This window comes from Neoarius graeffei, chromosome 10 (genome assembly GCF_027579695.1).
Source record: "Neoarius graeffei isolate fNeoGra1 chromosome 10, fNeoGra1.pri, whole genome shotgun sequence".
Taxonomy (NCBI): Eukaryota; Metazoa; Chordata; class Actinopteri; order Siluriformes; family Ariidae; genus Neoarius; species Neoarius graeffei.
In genome coordinates, this window is record NC_083578.1 from 28,570,954 (window position 1) to 28,586,126 (window position 15,173).

A 15,173-nucleotide genomic window follows, 5' to 3' on the forward strand; every position below is an offset into this window, starting at 1 on the left:
TGCAGATAATAAACACTGGTACGAATCGATTTAATCCCCAGTAATTAATATAATTCGCACAGTGTGCATGACATAAACGTAATGCCTTGATCAGTCAGGATTTCTTTCGGAATCCTGACTCAGGAGATAATGCGGAAGAGTGCCTCTGCAACACTGCATGCTGAGATATTGCGGAGAGGCACTGCTTCTGGGTATTGCATTGCATAATCCACAATGACTAATACAAAGTGATACCTGTGTGCAGATCAATCTAATGGCCCAATGAGATCCATGTCCATTCTTTTGAAGGGGATCTCGATCAGTGGCAATGGGTGCAATGGCACTTTTGATGTGGCCGCTGGATTTACCAGCTGGCATTCGCGACAAGCCGCACACTACTTGTGGATATCAGTGCAAATCCCTGGCCAATAGAAACAGGTAATGAGACGATTCAGTGTTTTATCCTGCCCCAAATGCCCAGCCATAGAATTATGATGAGCTGTATGAATAAAAGTTCCCTGTGGTTCTTTGGGACCAATAACTGTGTCATCTTTTCTTTAGTTTGAGTGTCCTGCATCACTCAATACAGCCTATCCTTAATAATAGAAAAATACAGGAAGGAAAGCACAATGTTAGGCTGGAGTATTTGGCCATCAGTTACTTTCACTTGGTCAAAGGTGTGTCTCAGAGTCTTGTCACATGCCTGCTCCAATGGGAAGTCCCCCAAGGGATTCCCCAGAGAGGGAGGAGGGCTCTTCCCACTCTCTGTGTCATCATGATGCAGAGCTGATGCAGGCATGCCTGAGACCGCCTCCCCAGCTAAGATTACAGCAGGATTCCCCCGTGATGTGTTACTGCAGGACTCACCCACTACTATTTGTTTCATTAATGTCTTAAACCCCAGCCAATCAGTTCCCAGGATCAGTGGGTGAATGAGACTTGGACTAACCATGGTCTCTATGTGATGCTTTTCTCCCTGAAAGTGGATAGTGATGGGCACCAGTTGATATTTGTGTATATCACCGTGCACACACTTCACCTTCACCAAATGTGCATTTTCCCATGCCCTGCACTGAGTTAGGCTTTGATGTATGGAAGTCTGATTACAGCCTGAATCCACCAAAGCCTGATGTGTACCCCGATCAGGGGAAGCCTGAAGTGCATTGGGGACGTGAACCAGTAGCCCTGCCTCCTTGCAGAAGCACTGATTCCCCACCTTCCCTTCATGCTCACAGACCTTCCCAGGCCTGCTTGCAGTTCTGGTTGGCATGGACCAGTTCAACTCTGGAGAGAGAGAGAGGGGGGGTTAATGGCAGCACAGACATAGGAGGAGAAGGGAGAGTAGACACACAAAGATAAACACAAGTGCGGGGAGCAGGTTTCGGGGGAGTTACCCCCATTTCTGTGGGGCTGAGGTAGGGGAGGGGCAAGGAGAGAGAGGGGAAGAAGGACAAAGTGAAAGTGAGAGAGAGGAAGTGGTAGCACAGCCTGCTTCCGGATACGCTGTCAGATGATTCTTGGCCAGTCAGACCGCCTCCTCCAGTGATGTCGGTTGGTGACACCGGATCCACACTGATGGCCTGCTCAGCAGCTGGGCAGTGAACTTCTCCAGTGTCACTCGCTTGATGATGGAATTGATGTTGCCCTCGCCAGCCAACATCTCAGAGCTGTTGGGCAAACGCAAATGGCCGGCCCACGTCGCCATAGGTCAGCGAGTGGAAGCACTGGTGCTGCTCTTCTAGGCCATGTCCAACCCGCTGTACAATGGCTTGCTTCAGGTGGGGGTACTCCAGCATGTTGGTGGCCGGGAGCTGTCGAGCCACAAGCTGGGCTTCCCCTGACAGGAGTGGCAGAAGACGAGCCACCCACTGAGAGGTTGGACATGAGCTCACCTCCGTGACATGCTCAAACAGCTCAAGGAAGGTGTCAGGGTTGTCCTGCGGGCCTATTGTCACCAGCTGGATGGGCATATTGGCTGCAGGAACGACCGCTGGAGCACTCACAGACTGGATCCAGCTCCATATTGCCTGCCGGTCCTCTGCCTGGGCTTCGAGCAGAGTCTTGAAGCACTGGCCCTGATGTACGATCAGTGCGACGAGGGTGTGCTGCTGACACTGAAGATCGTCAACGAGCATTTGGAGGAGCTCATTGACTGGTTTGGATCCCATGGCATTGTACATTCCTCAGTCCCAGGTTTTGGCACCAGTGTAACAGCTTTCGAACTTTGGGAAACAGAGGAACAGGAAGCAGGCTTCAGAACAGGTGAGTTCTTTTATTTTAATACACTTTTCAGTGCCCAAACATACACATGCACAGTGGGGTGTCACAACTCTCTCTCTCATTCCTGACTGTCTGAAAGACACACAGAGACACAGGTTAATAGACAGCCAGTAACTGGACACAGGTGCACCTCATCACTTTACCCGCTGGTTCAACCTGCCTCCTCGCCATTCACAGCCGACGCTCGACCATGCTCCTGCTGCCACAAATGCTATCAAGGAAACTATATGGTATGACATTCTCATGGATGGTGAGGTAACTAACATGATTAAACTAGCTGAAAGCACCTATAATGGGCATAGTAACATCAGAAGTAGGCCATGGAGCAATGGAAGAAGGTTCCCTGGTCTGATGAATCATGTTTTTTTTTACATGATGTGGACAGTCATGTGTGTGTATCACTTCTCTGGGGAAGAGATGGCACCAGGATGCACTATGGGAAGAAGGCAAGCTGGCAGTGACAGTGTGGTGCTCTTTGCCATGTTCTGCTTGGAAACCTCATGTCCTGACATTCATGGGGATGTTACTTTGACTCATACCACCTACATAAACATTGTTGCAGACCAAGTACATCCCTTCATGACAACAGTATTCCCTAATGGCAGTGACCACTTTCAACAGGATAATGCACCCTGCTACACTACAAAAATTGTTCAGGAATTATTTGAGGAACATGATAAAGTTCCTCAAGAGTTCAAAGTGTTGACTTGGCCTCCAAATTCCAAAGATCTCAATTCAATCAAGCATCAGTGAGATGTGCTGGTCAGATCCATGGAGGCCATACCTTGCAACTTACAAGACTTACAGGATCTGCTGCTAATGTCTTGGTGCCAGGTAACACAGCATACCTTCAAAGGTCTTGTGTAGTCAATGTCTGAAAGGGTTAGAGCTGTTTTGGTGGCACAAGTCAGGTAGTACATTAAATATCATTCAGTAATACATTAAATAATACATTACATATATTCATGGTTTCATTATTCATAAGTAAAGATATGCTAACACAGTGCTCTAGTGGTAGAGCTAAATAGAAAAGCTGTTTTAAAAATAGCACAACCTCCCTATCTAATCAACAGCACATCGGCCATTTTTTTAGTTGGTACTTGAAAGCATTTTTGTATGTCCATTTAATTAATTTTATGTCCAGATTTCTCCCCTAACATAAAGTAATTACTCTTTGATTGGATGAAGGTTTTCTATTGCCGCTTTTCCACTACCAACGCGGCTGAGTTGGGCTGAGCCGTGCCGTGCTGAGTCGAGCTGAGTGGGGCTGTTGGAGTTGCATTTCGACTACGACCGCGCTGAACCGTGCTGGCTGGAAGTGGGTGGACACATTGGGTGGAGTTAGCGAAAGTGGGTGGACGTCAGGTGATGTCGTTAGGCGGCGGAAACAGTGACATCAGTGACCTTTTAAGCGGTAGTCTCACAACCCGGAGAGTAAACAATAAACATAGAGGACATGGAGTCGTTAGTGTTGCTGGTCTTGGTGCTGTGGCTTGTTGTCGCCGACAACGCCAACAGATACTGGCAAGAGCGTATAGATGAGGCGAGGCGCATAAGGCTTCATAATTCTCGTAATTCTCCTTCTTCCGGGTTTACGGTGTTTACAGATCCCAGCGTGCTCGCGGGGCATGTGTGGGCGTGTGAGGACACTCCTCCTCACCAATCAGTGCACAGGGGAGTGTCTCCTCACGCCCCTAGCCTCACTCAGCTCGGTTTGGCTCGCTTCAGCCCCACTCCAAAACCGTGCGAGTTTTGGGGGCTGAGCAGGGCTGAAGCGAGCTGAGTCGTGCTGTTCTTAGATAGTCGAAACGCGAGCCGTGTCGGGCTGAAGTGAGCTGAAAAAGGGTAGTGGAAAAGGGCCATAAGTGTATTGTATGTTTTAGACTGGTGTGGCAGCGGGGGCGTGGTCAAGCGCCGGTCTGTGACAGGAGGGCGGAGTCAGGGAAGGTAAGTGGCAGAATCATTACACCTGACGGCAATTAACCTGTGTTTGTGTGTGTCTTCCCAGTGACCGCACCCTATTTAAGGAGGGAGAGTGAGAGCGGAAGAGAGCTTCCCCAGAGGAGACTACAGTGTGTGTGTGTGTGTGTGTGTGAGAGAGAGAGAGAGAGAGAGAGAGATGTTTATTTAAATTGTCAGACTGAAAAGTACGGCAATAAAGCCTTCTGTTCACCCTGATGTCTGTACTGCCGTCCTCTGTGCTCCACCCACCCGCAGGGAACATTCACAACTGGTTTTACATGCTCTGTTTTTCTTAACAGATTTTAAAAAAATGTGACACACTTATAACACGTTTAAATAATTTGGAGTCAGTGCTTGCTGTGCAAACAGTTTCTGCCTCACTGGCTTATTCATGAACCTTATGCAACTCCGAGTCCATGAAAGTTAGGATGCTGTGTAAAACACAAATAAAAACAGAATACAATGATTTGCAAATACTTTTCAAACTACATTCAATTGAATACAGTACAAAGACAAGATATTTAATGTTCAAACTGATAAACTTCATTTTTTTTGTAAATATATGCAAGTCTTCGAAAAAAATCTCCCAGCCTTACTTGCCCAATGGGCAAGCAGCACCCAAAACACACTTGCCCGAAAAACAATTCCACTTGTCCAGAGCTTTATTTTATTTTGGAGAGGACAGAATGCAGTTGATTTTTTTTAAATAGGTGAAGCAGCATAATTATCATAAATCCATAAAACCATAACACCAATATATACAGACATATTCAGAAAGAAATAAGTTCTAGTAGCAGAGGAATTAATAATTTAGGGTATATTAAGCTGTGGAGAGTTTTGAATGAGTATAATAATAATGCTGGAGCTTTGTTTCTGTTATCAAAGGAACACAGTCCTGTGCAAAATGTCACCATGGAACCAGAGTGTAGTAATGAACCTACATTTTGAGATGGTTCTACACAAACACACTGAACTTTACAACAGCTGCATGCATGTGAAATGGAAATAAATTGAATAAAGGCAGGAAAAACTATTTTGGATAAAATTGGTATTGTCCATTACACACTGATCAATCTGTGTGACTCAGCTGGGCCTTTGAATTGAGATTTAATGAAGAGGGAACTGAGCATTAACTGCTTATTGAAATTATTATTATAAGAATGATTATAGTTACTATATGACTACAGCTACAACTGGAATGTGCTGATTCTGTTAGCGTTTGTAATTATTGTACCATCCACTCATCTCATCTCATTATCTCTAGCCGCTTTATCCTGTTCTACAGGGTCGCAGGCAAGCTGGAGCCTATCCCAGCTGACTACAGGCGAAAGGCGGGGTACACCTTGGACAAGTCGCCAGGTCATCATGTACCATCCACTATTAGATAAAATTAAAGTAAAATCTTACAGTATTGTTTGAGAGTCTAATGAAAGATATTTTGTTATTTTACAAATACAGTAATAACAATAACACTTCAGATATTGTTTTAACAATAATAAGCATCACTGTATAAATGATAGAGTGCAGATAGCTGTGTAACTACATGTCATTGGGGTTGAGACATGGAGGGGTGGGAATAAGATCTAGCCCACAGTTCAAGTCAAAGCCCTTTGAGAGTAAATGCTTTGGCTTTCACAACATTCTGTTCCCAAAAGCTGATGTCAGGAAAAAGTCTTTACACAAAAAAGGATTTCTTGCTTCTGTAGTTTTTTTTAACTGTTCTTCCATGTCGGGACTTTTTGAGAAAAAGAAGGTATATTCCAACATGTAGCTAATGCTAATGCTAGGCCACAAATCTGCACTGTCACTCCAGTCATTTTGAGGAATTTTGTATGGATCATAACCGCTAATGAACTCTAATTTCCGTGTATATCTGTCTTTCGCTTCTTTCTGACTGAAATTGTCCAAGCAATCTGGGAGTAGAGCTTTTTTAGCTGTAGTTTTCTTCAGACGACAGCAACAGACGCTGGACATCTCCGCTTGGCTTCAGTATGTGAATAGCCAATCAGCGGGTCCCATATGTGTTTACGATTTTTATGTCACGATTTACAACCAATGGGAGACACCCTTTGTCGGCTGTCCACCAATCACAGGCTCCCGTGCCACAATGGCAGTATGCTGATAAATATTTAGAAAATAAAAAAATTACATCATTACAAAATCCCCTCCTAGAACTGCCACCTTACTGTGGTGGAGGGGTTTGTGTGCTTGAATGATCCTAGGAGCTATGTTGTTGGGGGCATTATGCCCCTGTTAGGGTTTCCCAAGGCAGACAGGTCCTAGGTGACAGGCCAGACCAAGAGCAGTTCACCAAAAAACCCCTATGGAGAAAAAATCCAGGACCGTGACGTCGCCCGGTAGGACGCAGCCGGGGCCCCACCCTGGAGCCAGGCCCGGGGTTGGGGCTCGTATGCGAGCGCTTGGTGGCCGGGCCTTTGCCCATGGGGCCCGGCCGGGCTCAGCCCGAAGAGGTGACGTGGGCCCGACCTCCTGTGGGTTCACCACCCACAGAGGTAGCAGTAGGGGTTTGGTGCAGTGTGGATTGGGTGGCAGTCGAAGGCAGGGGCCTCGACGACCTGATCCCCGGACACAGCGGCTGGCTGTTGGGACATGGAATGTCACTTCGCTGGGGGGGAAGGAGCCTGAGCTTGTGCGGGAGGTTGAGAGGTACCGGCTAGAGATAGTCGGGCTCACCTCCACGCACAGCTTGGGCTCTGGAACCCAGCTCCTCGAGAGGGGCTGGACTCTCCACTTCTCTGGAGTCGCCCGTGGTGAGCGGCGGCGGGCTGGTGTGGGCTTCCTTATAGCTCCCCAGCTCAGCCGCCATGTGTTGGAGTTTACCCCAGTGAACGAGAGGGTCGCCTCTCTGCGCCTTCGGATTGGGGAGAGGGCTCTTGCTGTTGTTTGTGCCTACGGGCCAAATAGCAGTATAGAGTATCCGGCCTTCTTGGAGTCCCTGGGAGAGGTACTGAGGGGTGCTCAGACTGGGGACTCCATTGTGCTACTGGGGGACTTCAATGCTCACGTGGGCGATGACAGTGACACCTGGAGGGGCGTGGTTGGGAGGAACGGCCTCCCCGATCTGAACCCGAGTGGTGTTTTGTTATTGGACTTCTGTGCTAGTCACAGTTTGTCCATAACGAACACCATGTTCGAGCATAGGGGTGTCCATAAGTACACGTGGCACCAGGACACCTTAGGTCGGAGGTCGATGATCGACTTTGTAGTCGTGTCATCTGATCTCCGACCCTATGTCTTGGACACTCGGGTGAAGAGAGGGGCTGAGTTGTCAACTGATCACCACCTGGTGGTGAGTTGGATCCGCTAGCGGAGGAGGAAGCTGGACAGACCTGGCAGGCCCAAACGTATGGTGAGGGTCTGCTGGGAACGTCTGGCCGAGCACTCTGTTGGGGAGGTCTTTAACTCCCACCTCCGGGAGAGCTTTTCCCAGCTTCCGAGGGAGGCGGGGGACATTGAGTCTGAGTGGACCATGTTCTCTACCTCCATTGTGGATGCAGCTGTTCGGAGCTGTGGCCGCAAGGTCTCCGGTGCCTGTCGTGGCGGCAATCCCCGAACCCGGTGGTGGACACCGGAAGTAAGGAATGCCGTCAAGCTGAAGAAGGAGTCCTATCGGGCCATGTTGACCTCCGGGACTCCTGAGGCAGCCAACGGGTATCGGCAGGCCAGGCGTGCTGCAGCTCGGGCAGTTGCGGAGGCAAAAACTCGGAACTGGGAGGAGTTCGGGGAGGCCATGGAGAAGGACTATCGGTCGGCCTCGAAGAAATTCTGGCAAACCGTCCGGCGCCTCAGGAGGGGGAAGCAGTACTCTGCCAACACTGTTTACAGTGCGGGTGGGGAGCTGTTGACCTCGACTGGGGACATTGTCGGGCGGTGGAAGGAATACTTTGAGGATCTCCTCAATCCCACCGTCATGTCTTCCACTGAGGAGACTGAGGCTGATGACTCAGAGGTGGACTCGTCCATTACCCAAGCCGAAGTCACTGAGGTGGTTTGCAAGCTCCTCGGTGGCAAGGCACCGGGGGTGGATGAGATCCGCCCTGAGTATCTCAAGTCTCTGGATGTTGTGGGGCTGTCTTGGTTGACACGCCTCTGCAACATCGCATGGCGGTCGGGGACAGTGCCTCTGGAGTGGCAGACTGGGGTGGTGGTCCCTCTTTTTAAGAAAGGGGACCGGAGAGTGTGCTCCAATTATAGGGGAATCACACTTCTCAGCCTCCCAGGGAAAGTTTACTCCAGGGTACTGGAGAGGAGAATTCGACCAATAGTCGAACCTCGGATCCAGGAGGAACAATGCGGTTTTCGTCCTGGTCGCGGAACACTGGACCAGCTCTATACCCTTCATAGGGTGCTCGAGGGTTCATGGGAGTTTGCCCAACCAGTCCACATGTGCTTTGTGGATCTGGAGAAGGCATTCGACCGTGTCCCCCGTGGTATTCTGTGGGGGGTGCTTCGGGAGTATGGGGTTCGGGGCTCTTTGCTAAGGGCTGTCCGGTCCCTGTACGAACGGAGCAGGAGTCTGGTTCGCATTGCCGGCAGTAAGTCAGACCTGTTCCCAGTGCATGTTGGACTCCGTCAGGGCTGCCCTTTGTCACCGGTTCTGTTCATAATTTTTATGGACAGAATTTCTAGGCGCAGCCAGGGGCCGGAAGGAATCCTGTTTGGGAACCACAGGATTTCATCTTTCGATTACGTTCATTATGTCTTATATTAAATATAGTTAGTTTTTTTTTTTTTTTTTTTTCCTTTTTTATCAGACATCTAATTTATTGGGTTTGTTTACCTGACATGTTTCGACGTACAACTTCCGTCTTCCTCAGAGTGTCACCGGATGTTAATTGGTGACGCATCTTTTATCAGCTGCTGTTTCTGAAGGCGTGGCCTTCCTGTCTGGTTTGACAGGTCGGTCACGCCTTCTACTGTCTGTTTGTCCCCTGCAAGATGGCACTCCAGGTGTGGGAGAGCATGTATGCTCCCTCATCCCGGTTGATGGTCCTCGGGCTTCGCTTACGGATCTCCATGGCCTCCCTGATCCAGCGCTGATGTTTGTTATCTTCTGTGCGGATGACTCTGGCATTCCCCCAGTCCATAATGTGATTTTCCCTTTTACAGTGATCTGTTATAGCTGACTTATAATTTTCCTGTTGTGCCTTTTCTTTTATTGTTCAGGTTTGTCTTGTAGCTGTCTCCTTTTCGCACTCTTTCTTATGTTCATGTTTTCTTGTGCTGAAACTCCTTCCTGTCTCCCCAATATAAGTTTTATTGCATAATTTACATGGAATCTCATATATGGTGTTGCATCTGTTGTCCGGATGTATTCTGTCTTTGGGATGAACCAGGATCTGACGGAGTGTTGTGTGTGGTTTGACAGGTGTGTTAACATTGTGTTTCCTCATTTGAATGCGTTCAGTTATTCCCCTGATGTATGGTAATGTAACTACTCCCCTGTGTTCTTGTTTGTTAGTTTGTTTTTTCTCTTTCTTCTGTGTTTTGTTGTTTTTAACCTGTTCCGCCCCTTTGGATATTGCCCATTGTGGATATTGACATGCCTTCAGTGCGTGTTGTATATGTTGTTCCTCCTGTTCTTTGTCCTGTGGATCTGTAATTATTGCTGTGCGTTCATGTAATGTTCTAACTACGGATATTTTGTGCATTATGGGGTGTTCGGAAGTCCAGTTTAAATATTGGTCGGTGTGTGTGGGTTTTCTGTGTACTTTTATTTTGATATCCCCATCTTCTGTGTGTTGTATTTTTAAATCCAAAAATGCTATTGACTGCTCCGTTTCTTCTTCATGTGTGAATTTTATATTGCCGGTATTGTCTATGGTGTTAAGATGGTCGGTGAGTTGTTGAGTGTGTCCCCTCTTTACTTTTTCCAATATGTCGTCCACATACCGTTTCCAGAGTGTTGGTCTGTATTCCGCTGGTATTGTGGTGAGTGCTTTTTGCTCCAGATCCTCCATGAAAAAACCGCACATGATGGCTGATAGTGGGTCTCCCATGGCAAAACCTTCCTTCTGTCTGTAGATTGTATTCCTGAACTGAAAGTATGTGGATGTGGCGATGAATTGAAGAAGCTGAGTGATGTCTTGTACGGTGAGGTTTGTACGTTTCTTGAGCGTCCTGTCTGTTTTTAATTTGTCTTGTACTATCTGTATGGTGGCTTCCGTGGGTGTTCTGGTGAAAAGAGATATGACATCATGTGAAATGAAAACTTCATCTTGCTGCATTTTGATGTTTTTTAGTTCTTCTGCCAGATGTTTTGAGTTTTTGCAGTGTTGGTCTGTGAGTCCTAGTAATGGTTTAATTATTTCGGTGAGTGCTTTTGATAAGTTGTATGTGACCGAACCAATGCTATCTACTATGGGGCGTAATGGTGTTCCTGGTTTGTGTATTTTTGGTGTGCCGTAAATCCTGGGGATGACATTGGCTGTGGGTACTAAATGATTGTAATCCTGCTTATCTATTTTATTTTCATTGAGTAGTGGTTTTAGTAGTGCTTTAAGTTTCTTTTTCTTGTCTTCTGTTGGGTCTTTTTTTAATATTTCAAATGCGTTGTCGCTGAGTAATTCATTCATTTTTCGTTCATATTCATCAGTGTCCATAATAACTGTTGTTCTGCCTTTATCTGCTGGGAGAATTGTGATATCTTTATTTTTTGCTAATGTTTTCATAGCTTTGGCTTCCTGTTTGGTGATGTTGCTGGGTGGTGGTTTGGCCGTTTTCAATATACCAGCTATTGCGTTTCTTAGTGCTGCTTTTTGTCCGTGATCCTGTATTTTCTCACATGCTAACTCAGTTGCCAGAATGAATTCGTCGTGTGGTATGTTGTTCGGTGTGACAGCGTAGTTGAGTCCTTTTGCTAATATACTGCGTTCTGCTTGTGAGAGTTTGTACCTTGATATGTTGTAAATCCATTTGTCGTTGATGTGTGTGTGCTCCGGTTCTGCCTTCTTTTTCTGTGCGATGAGTTTGTCCAGTTTTCGTATTTGTCGGGTTTTTGTCTCTGTGAATTCCTGTTCGTGTATGTCTGCCAAGTGTCCGTGTATTGCCATTTCCATTTCCTTGTTTTGGGGAAACCGGCGTTTGAAAGTTTCCGTCTCTCTGTGTAGTTCGCTGTTGATATTATTTAGTTTATCCGTTGTGCACCGTATCCGTTCTTTTACCAGAGTCATCCGCACTTTCCTGATCATCTTTTCCGCGTTTCTGGTTGGAATCGGGTTCTTGATGTTCAGGCTGGCCGGTACGACTTCCTCATCCCAGCAGCGCAGATTGAATCTCAGGTGATTCCTGTAGCGTGCCCGTTTCCGTGTCAATCGCTCTAGGCGGCGAAACTCCTTGATGCTTTCGTCTCCGTAACTAATTCTTAATCTTTCGATTACGTTCATTATGTCTTATATTAAATATAGTTAGTTTTTTTTTTTTCTTTTTTATCAGACATCTAATTTATTGGGTTTGTTTACCTGACATGTTTCGACGTACAACTTCCGTCTTCCTCAGAGTGTCACCGGATGTTAATTGGTGACGCATCTTTTATCAGCTGCTGTTTCTGAAGGCGTGGCCTTCCTGTCTGGTTTGACAGGTCGGTCACGCCTTCTACTGTCTGTTTGTCCCCTGCAAGATGGCACTCCAGGTGTGGGAGAGCATGTATGCTCCCTCATCCCGGTTGATGGTCCTCGGGCTTCGCTTACGGATCTCCATGGCCTCCCTGATCCAGCGCTGCTTTTTGCGGATGATGTTGTCCTGTTGGCTTCTTCAAACCAGGACCTTCAGCATGCACTGGGGCGGTTTGCAGTCGAGTGTGAAGCGGCTGGGATGAGAATCAGCACCTCCAAGTCCGAGGCCATGGTTCTCGACCGGAAAAGGGTGGCTTGCCCTCTCCAGGTTGGTGGAGAAGTCCTGCCTCAAGTGGAGGAGTTTAAGTATCTCGGGATCTTGTTCACGAGTGAGGGAAGGATGGAGCGTGAGATCGACAGGCGGATCGGTGCAGCCTCCGCAGTGATGCGGTCGCTTTACCGGTCTGTCGTGGTGAAGAAGGAGCTGAGCCAAAAGGCAAAGCTCTCAATTTACCGGTCGATCTATGTTCCGACTCTCACCTATGGTCATGAGCTTTGGGTAATGACAGAAAGAACAAGATCGCGGATACAAGCGGCTGAAATGAGTTTCCTTCGCAGGGTGGCTGGGCGCTCCCTTAGAGATAGGGTGAGAAGCACAGTCACTCGGGAGGAGCTCGGAGTAGAGCCGCTGCTCCTCCACATCGAGAGGAACCAGCTGAGGTGGCTTGGGCATCTTTTTCGGATGCCTCCTGGACGCCTCCCTGGGGAGGTGTTCCAGGCATGTCCCCCTGGGAGGAGGCCCCGGGGAAGACCCAGGACACGCTGGAGGGACTATGTCTCTCGGCTGGCCTGGGAACGCCTCGGTGTTCTTCCCGAGGAGCTGGCCGAGGTGTCTGGGGAAAGGGAAGTTTGGGCTTCCATGCTTAGACTGCTGCCTCCGCGACCCGGTCCTGGATAAGCGGAAGAAGACGAGACGAGACGAGACGAGACGAGATCATTACAAAATATATGAAGCCATCAAAAACAATTAAAAATGTATATATTTATATATATACACACTGGTTAGAGATAAGGAACATTATTCAGTGATATTGTTTATTATTAACTCCAATTGTGATATAAAAGTTCCAAGTTTGACACCTGCCCGCTTCAACCACACTGCTGGCACATGATGTCTTTGACCCTCATCGCCCTAAGCAAATCAGTATCATTACATCATTACGTGGACCCCTCTGAGCCAAGCTTTTCCAATACACTCAAACACACGTATACTTCGATGAATTATAACCAAAAACAAGGAAATGTGAATGATTTCCTCAAAATATTTTGTACTTTTATATATTGTTGTGTTGATGATTAAAACTTTTTAATGCATTTCCTGTGAAACGAGACGAGCTACTTTAGACTGGATCCCTGCTCTCTTAGCGCCTGTGTGCCTGTGTTGCTTAGGTTGCCAGCACTAACTTTTGTCATCCGATCGGACGATTACTATTAAAGTTTTATTCATCCTTGCACAGACTTTAGTCGTCTCGGATGATCGGACGTCAGGTTTTTCGAGCATTGTACACGCATTCTTAATTTGATGCCTGTAACGTGTTGCAAAAAAGTTGTGACAGAGGCATGTTTACCATTGAGTTATAACCCCAATTCCAAAAAAGTTGGGACAAAATACAAATTGTAAATAAAAACGGAATGCAATGATGTGGAAGTTTCAAAATTCCATATTTTATTCAGAATAGAACATAGATGACATATCAAATGTTTAAACTGAGAAAATGTATCATTTAAAGAGAAAAATTAGGTGATTTTAAATTTCATGACAACAACACATCTCAAAAAAGTTGGGACAAGGCCATGTTTACCACTGTGAGACATCCCCTTTTCTCTTTACAACAGTCTGTAAACGTCTGGGGACTGAGGAGACAAGTTGCTCAAGTTTAGGGATAGGAATGTTAACCCATTCTTGTCTAATGTAGGATTCTAGTTGCTCAACTGTCTTAGGTCTTTTGTGTCGTATCTTCTGTTTTATGATGCGCCAAATGTTTTCTATGGGTGAAAGATCTGGACTGCAGGCTGGCCAGTTCAGTGCCCGGACCCTTCTTCTACGCAGCCATGATGCTGTAATTGATGCAGTATGTGTTTTGGCATTGTCATGTTGGAAAATGCAAGGTCTTCCCTGAAAGAGACGTCGTCTGGATGGGAGCATATGTTGCTCTAGAACCTGGATATACCTTTCAGCATTGATGATGTCTTTCCAGATGTGTAAGCTGCCCATGCCACATGCACTAATGCAACCCCATACCATCAGAGATGCAGGCTTCTGAACTGAGCGCTGATAACAACTTGGGTTGTCCTTCTCCTCTTTAGTCCGAATGACACGGCGTCCCTGATTTCCATAAAGAACTTCAAATTTTGATTTGTCTGACCACAGAACAGTTTTCCACTTTGCCACAGTCCATTTTAAATGAGCCTTGGCCCAGAGAAGACATCTGCACTTCTGGATCATGTTTAGATATGGCTTCTTCTTTGAACTATAGAGTGGGGTGTATGGGGTGTGATGCGCAACTCTCGGTTTATCCGCTAGGCTTAGAAGGCAGTGTCTGTAAGTCCTGCTAAGTCTAATCGCCTATCACACTCAAGCCAGACTCCACCTCCGTCATTAGGACAGGTACACCCTGGATAGCTTGGTCTTGCGACTGGGCGAACCAACGGAGTCACTGGCGCTAGGAAGTGAAGAAGCCTCTTCCCTCTTAGTTATTAAGCAAATTTGATAACGTTTGTTTAAAAGGTAGAAAAGTCTTTGTCCTCTACCGGACGTAAAACTATTGTCTCTCGAGAAACTATTGTTTCTCGTTGTTTGATAGACTAATATCTGTAGTAGTATTACTCTAAATACTCCAATAAACTGTCGCACAGTCAGTCACTATGAAAACCAGAATTACACAGCATCATAAAACCAAATGAAACCCAAAGAACTACCACCAGGTCAAAATCAGAACAATAAATGTAAGAACTGCAAAATGCGAGATAAAGCTGGCAGAACACTTGATACAGATAAAGTCTCTACAACATGACGTGTGCTGTATACAAGAAACCCGAATTACTGGCCAGGATGAGATTGAATTCACTGATGAGATGCTACAAGGATGGCGTGTCCTATATAGTGGACTACAGAGAAAAGCCTATGCCGGTGTTGCGATAATAATAGCCCCCCATGTTAACTTGTTGGACATAGAGCACATTATGGAAGGGAGAATTATACTGGCTAGAATATCTGTCCACGGTGTTAAACTGACTGTAGTTTCCTGCTATTGTCCGACTGAAGAACATGCAAACTCCACTAAGGAAGCCTTCTATAACACCCTATCCAAGACTTTA